The sequence below is a fragment of the Actinia tenebrosa genome, unplaced genomic scaffold (genome assembly GCF_029948245.1).
Source record: "Actinia tenebrosa isolate PJP-AT-01 unplaced genomic scaffold, QUT_ActTen_1.0 PGA_scaffold8__29_contigs__length_14323225, whole genome shotgun sequence".
Lineage (NCBI taxonomy): Eukaryota > Metazoa > Cnidaria > Anthozoa > Actiniaria > Actiniidae > Actinia > Actinia tenebrosa.
In genome coordinates this window covers 9,413,007-9,420,931 of record NW_028292585.1, presented here as the reverse complement: position 1 = coordinate 9,420,931, position 7,925 = coordinate 9,413,007, and positions in this window count along the sequence as shown.

The following is a 7,925-nucleotide window of genomic DNA, read 5'->3' as shown; positions in this document are numbered from 1 at the left end:
AAAACAATGCTGCTGATAGACTAGACTTTTTAACATCAATTTTTCAACCGATTCCGTGCGTGGCAGAGATGCAAGGGATTAGCCGATATGGTCTGGGGGCCGGCTGGTCTCTCCCCTGATGCTTCGGCTAGAACATTTTCTTGCGTAATTCGTACACCCAAGGGCAGAAGGATTTAATCGCCGTCAGGTCCGAAGTCCATACGACGCCCCAGCTCTGCGGATGTCTCGGGGGTATGGCAAAGTGGAGTCGATTTTTCTTTCTTTTTTTTTTTAAATTTTCTAATTTTTTAATTAATTATTGTCGGAATTTTAATCAAGATGTGGGATTGATTGTACCCAGTTAATAATTTCTTTTCTTTCTTTCTTTTTTGTTTTTGTATTTACATGTTAGCCTTGCATTCAAGAGAGCTTTATAAGTATTCCATGGGTAAAGAGGGTAAGATTTTATCATGTGAATGGAGGCTAGGGGCTAACAAGTCACGGGTTTGCTACCCAACACACTGTCCCATACAACAAATACTTATGAAATAGTACTCTATTATATATTTAATGTATTTCTCCTATAGTCTACATCATAAGCTAAAACTTTGCATTCTTACTAATATTGAGGGGCTTCTTCCATTTTTGATGTTCATTTTCAAATTGGCACAACTGCTTGCAGCCACGTGACATGTCCATGCAAATAACCTATTTTTAGCACTCTTATTACTTTATTCAAACAAATACATGACAAATGCATGTATTAATAATTTTTGAAAAAATTAGCCTTGAGGCTAACCCTATATACAAACGTTGTATATATTCAAGAACGTTGTATCTCTTTACTATCCTTCGGAGGTTATTTTGAAGTTCTCTTCCATACAGAAATGTTGCTAAAATGGTAAATAAAAAAGAGTGAATGGGAAAGGAGTATGACCCTTGACAGGTTTGTGTCAGCCAGCCTCAAATCCTGAAAAGCCTTCAAAATGTATATTCAGTCATTTCTGTCTTCTTTGATTAAACAAAAGGGCATTAATTTTGATACACACTTAACCATCAAGATTTCTTATGTCAGATGTTATGAATCCAGGTCCCTTGCCGAGATAAATCTTTTACTGAAGATTAATCAACTTGGGTGTTTTGTTCACTCAAGACAATCAAAATCAATTAAAAATGTTAAAATAGCCATATGCTGTCATAATCTTGCCCTAGTTATAAAAAACTGCAACAAAAAGAGTTTTTTTCGTTTCTTGCCTGTTAAATCAATTCGAAGCTAAAGTTTCTCAGACGACATTTTCCCAGACTAATTAATTTATTGGACGTTTCTGCCTTAATTTTTTATTTGATCTTTTTCCAAAAAATTTATAAATGAGAAAAAGAAACTGTTGAGTTCCCTGGACTGAGAAATTGTTTCCTTAGGGCAAAAGAGGAAAAAAAAAAAAAAAAAAAAATACAATCAAAAAAGTATACAATCAACCTCGCGGATGCACAACGGGTATTTAAAGCTTTCGTGTTCAAAATCTTGTTCTTTATTCTATCCCCTAAAGCATCTTGCCCCAAAATCATGTTTCTGCACATTCAAATGGTTTCTACATTCAAATGGTTTCTGCATTCGAATGGTTTCTGCATTAAAATGGTTTTTGCATTCAAATGGTTTCTGCATTCAAATGGTTTCCATATTCTTATACTATGATTGGATAATGCATGCATAGTTCTCGTGTTCGAGGATCAACCCAGATAGTAAGTCATTTGATTATGACTGCAAGGTACTGATATTGTTACAGACGAGAAGATTGTTCTCCTAAGCTTCTAGCATAGCGTAAGTGGATATGTTTTGCTATTTTTCTTTTCTTTTTTCCCCCGAGCGGAAACCAATCGATAATCAGTACCTCTTCACGAGAAACTTTTATTCCACATTTTATTGGATTGTGATTGGACAATGTGTTGCTTTTGTGCTTTTCGATTGGTCAATAATAAAGTCATTTAACTGTATCTTCAAAATTTTCTCCAAGGGCCTGATATTGTCGCCCAGGAAACGAAATCATACAAAAATGTTCATTTCTACACTACCTTCATTATAAATTGATGATGTACTGGCTTTCCGTGTCTCATTGGTCTAAAGTCAGCAGAAGCCATTTGAAAGTCAATGGACTGCGCCTGTTTCCTGCAAGTAGGCAATGATATTGGCGAGGATGATCAGAGAACACAGCACGCAAACTTAATTTTTCCCCAAACTACTGATCATGATATTTACCTATTCAGTAAATTATAGATTTTTTCATGAGTAGATTCTTAATTCCTATCAATATTTAAAAGGGATCTAAGGCTGATAAAACGTTTTCGTTTTCCTAACATGCCAAATTTTCTCTCGTCAAATTTTTATTTCCACAAAAAATTCAAAAACGTTTTACTTTCTACTGGTATTTTTACCTATAAATAATATTTTTTCTTAGTAAATTCAGTGGATTCTCGTATTTCATGAGCAAGACTATGTTGTTTCGGGGTTTTTGTTTCGCCTTACTTTTAGACATTTATGGCTCGTCTTAGGAGGTTTTAGATTGTTTGTGAGGTGGCTGTAGGTGGTTGTAGGTTGGTTGTAGGGGGTTAGGGGGTTGTAGGTGGGTGATGTCAATCTCGTACCCAGAGCCCTTACTTCTTTTCGTCGAGCATGCGCAGTAAGAAATAAGGGCTCTGGGTACGAGATTGAGATGTATGTGGTAATACGTTCATGTTCTCTATACACCAAACTGCCAATTCGGACTATATATTTTTCTTGTATTTATGTGATTTGGCATCATTTGCTGTCATTGGGTGTCATTCCCCATCATTCGCCACCATTCCCCTTCATTCCTGTCAGTCACCGTCATAAGACATCTCACTATCTTTGACCATGATTGACCATGATTGACATTCATTCGCCATCATTCACCATCATTCACCATCATTCACCATCATTCACCATCATTCACCATCATTAGACATCATTCACCGTCATTAGACATCATTCACCATCATTCACCATCATTCACCATCATTCACCATCACTCACCATCATTAGACATCATTCACCGTCATTCACCATCATTCACCATCATTAGACATCATTGACCATCATTGACCATCATTCACCATCATTAGACATCATTCACCATCATTAGACATCATTAGACATCATTCACCGTCATTAGACATCATTCACCATCATTCACCATCATTCACCATCATTCACCATCATTAGACATCATTCACCGTCATTAGACATCATTCACTATCATTCACCATCATTCACCGTCATTCACCATCATTATACATCATTCACCATCATTCACCATCATTAGACATCATTCACCATCATTAGACATCCTTCACCATCATTCACCATCATTAGACATCATTCACAATCATTAGACATCATTAGACATCATTCACCGTCATTAGACATCATTCACCATCATTCACCATCATTCACCGTCATTCACCATCATTAGACATCATTAGACATCATTCACCGTCATTAGACATCATTCACCATCATTCACCATCATTCACCATCATTAGACATCATTCACCGTCATTCACCATCATTCACCATCATTCACCGTCATTACACATCATTGACCATCATTGACCATCATTGACCATCATTAGACATCATTCACCATCATTAGACATCATTCACCATCATTCACCATTATTCACCATCATTCACCATCATTCACCATCATTCACCATCATTAACCATCATTAGACATCATTAGACATCATTAGACATCATTGACCATCATTCATCATCATTCACCATCATGGACCATCATTGACCATCATTCACCATCATTCACCATCATTAGACATCATTCACCGTCATTAGACATCATTGACCATCATTGACCATCATTGACCATCATTAGACATCATTCACCATCATTCACCATCATTCACCATCATTCACCATCAGTCACCATCATTAGACATCATTCACCGTCATTAGACATCATTCACCATCATTCACCATCATTCACCATCATTCACCATCATTCACCATCATTCACCATCATTCACCATCATTAGACATCCTTCACCATCACTGACCATCATTGATCATTATTGACCATCATTGACCATCATTGACCATCATTGACCATCATTCACCGTCATTCACCATCATTCACCATCATTCACCATCATTAGACATCATTAGACATCATTGACCATCATTAGACATCATTGACCATCATTGACCATCATTGACCATCATTCACCATCATTAGACATCATTCACCATCATTCACCATCATTGACCATCATTCACCGTCATTCACCATCATTAGACACCATTGACCATCATTGACCATCATTCACCATCATTCACCATCATTCACCATCATTAAACATCATTCACCATCATTAAACATCATTCACCATCATTCACTATCATTCACCATCATTAGACATCATTGACCATCATTGACCATCATTCACCATCATTCACCATCATTAGACATCATTCACCATCATTAGACATCATTCACCATCATTAGACATCATTAGACATCAGTAGACATCATTAGACATCATTCACCGTCATTAGACATCATTCACCATCATTGACCCTCATTAGACATCATTCACCGTCATAAGACATCATTCACCATCATTCACCATCATTGACCATCATTCACCTTCATTCACCATCATTCATCATCATTCACCATCATGGACCATCATTCACCATCATTCACCATCAGTCACCATCATTAGACATCATTCACCGTCATTAGACATCATTCACCATCATTCACCATCATTAGACATCATTCACCGTCATTCACCATCATTAGACATCATTGACCATCATTGACCATCATTCACCATCATTCACCATCATTAGACATCATTCACCATCATTAGACATCATTCACCGTCATTCACCATCATTAGACATCATTGACCATCATTGACCATCATTGACCATCATTGACCATCATTGACCATCATTGACCATCATTAGATATCATTCACCATCATTAGACATCATTCACCGTCATTAGACATCATTGACCATCATTGACCATCATTCACCGTCATTCACCATCATTAGACATCATTCACCATCATTCACCATCATTGACCATCATTGACCATCATTAGACATCATTGACCATCATTAGACATCATTGACCATCATTCACCATCATTGACCATCATTGACCATCATTGACCATCATTGACCATCATTCACCATCATTAGACATCATTCACCATCATTAGACATCATTAGACATCAGTAGACATCATTAGACATCATTCACCGTCATTAGACATCATTCACCATCATTGACCATCATTAGACATCATTCACCGTCATAAGACATCATTCACCATCATTCACCATCATTGACCGTCATTGACCATCATTGACCATCATTAGACATCATTCACCATCATTCACCATCATTCACCGTCATTCACCATCATTAGACATCATTCACCATCATTCACCATCATTGATCATCATTGACCATCATTAGACATCATTGACCATCATTGACCATCATTCACCGTCATTCACCATCATTCACCATCATTCACCATCATTAGACATCATTAGACATCATTGACCATCATTAGACATCATTGACCATCATTGATCATCATTGACCGTCATTCACTATCATTGACCATCATTCACCATCATTAGACATCATTGGACATCATTAGACATCATTGACCGTCATTCACCATCATTGACCATCATTAGACATCATTAGACATCATTGACCATCATTAGACATCATTCACCATCATTCACCGTCATTCACCATCGTTCACCATCATTCACCATCATTCACCATCATTCACCATCATTCACCATCATTCACCATCATTCACCATCATTCACCATCATTCACCATCATTAGACATCATTCACCATCATTCACCATCATTGACCATCATTCACCATCACTGACCATCATTCACCATCATTGACCGTCATTCACCATCATTAGACATCATTAGACATCATTGACCATCATTAGACATCATTGACCATCATTCACCATCATTCACCCTCATTAGACATCATTCACCATCATTAGACATCATTCACCGTCATTAGACATCATTCACCATCATTCACCATCATTCACCATCATTAGACATCATTCACCATCATTGACCATCATTGACCATCATTGACCATCATTCACCATCATTGACCGTCATTCACCATCATTAGACATCATTGACCATCATTAGACATCATTAGACATCATTGACCATCATTCATCATCATTAGAAATCATTGACCATCATTGACCATCATTGACCATCATTGACCATCATTCACAATCATTAGACATCATTCACCATCATTCACCATCATTAGACATCATTCACCATCATTGACCATCATTGACCATCATTGACCATCATTCACCATCATTGACCATCATTCACCATCATTAGACATCATTAGACATCATTGACCATCATTAGACATCATTGACCATTGACCATCATTGACCATCATTGACCATCATTAGACATCATTGACCATCATTCATCAACATTCACCATCATTCACCATCATTCACCATCATTCACCATCATTCACCATCATTAGACATCATTCACCATCATTCACCATCATTCACCATCATTCACCATCATTGACCATCATTCACCATCATTGACCGTCATTCACCATCATTAGACATCATTGACCATCATTAGACATCATTAGACATCATTAACCGTCATTCACCATCATTCACCATCATTCACCATCATTAGACATCATTAGACATCATTGACCATCATTAGACATCATTGACCATCATTCACCATCATTCACCATCATTGACCATCATTAGACATCATTGACCATCATTCATCATCATTAGATATCATTGACCATCATTGACCATCATTGACCATCATTCACCATCATTGACCATCATTAGACATCATTGACCATCAGTCACCATCATTCACCGTCATTAGACATCATTCACCATCATTAGACATCATTCACCATCATTAGACATCATTAGACATCATTGACCATCATTAGACATCATTGACCATCATTGACCATCATTGACCATCATTGACCATCATTGACCATCATTAGACATCATTGACCATCATTCATCATCATTGACCATCATTCACCATTCATCATTCGCGATCGTTTACGATGATTAAAAACACAACAACACTTTACAACAGGGGCCAAACAAAACAAGAGAAACAAACAAAAGAGTGGATGGGAAAATGTTTGAACAGTTCGGGATATACACCTACTTGCAAAAACGTTGTCATACGAAAATAGAACATTAGTGATTTAGTGTGATAGGAATTATATTAAAAAACAAAAGACCACTGAAGCTGAACTTTTTCTTTTGTCTTTTAACGTATTCCTTTCTCACTAAATCACTAATGTTCTAATATCGTATGACAACGTTCTTGCAAGTAGGTGTAGATATATCCCCGATAAACAGAAAAGCCGCGATAACTGTATCCCCTCCCCTCCCGTACCCATGAAACTTAATTTTTCGCGGGTTAGCACCAGAATCCGATGCAATATTTAAAAGATGGACATTATCCTAACAGTAAGCCAGATAAAGTGTTCTACGGCGATTTTTACGGCGTCTTAGTAAAAATGCTTGATACGATCGTGAGAAAAGCGCTTTATGTTACTTATATGTGAATAACTCAAAGAAAAAGCCCAGTGATCCAAGAAACGAGCCATAAGCCCACACTTGTGGAAGTCCATGAGACAAGGCAACTCCATTGAAATTTTTGTAGTGTCCTCAGCTGTGTGTACAAAATCCAGAAGTCACATCAACAATATCTACTGTACATGCCACCTTACAGCCCTGGTGAGGACATCAGTGGACGACTGTATCTCCTGTGCGAGATCATCAGATTGACCTGAGAGT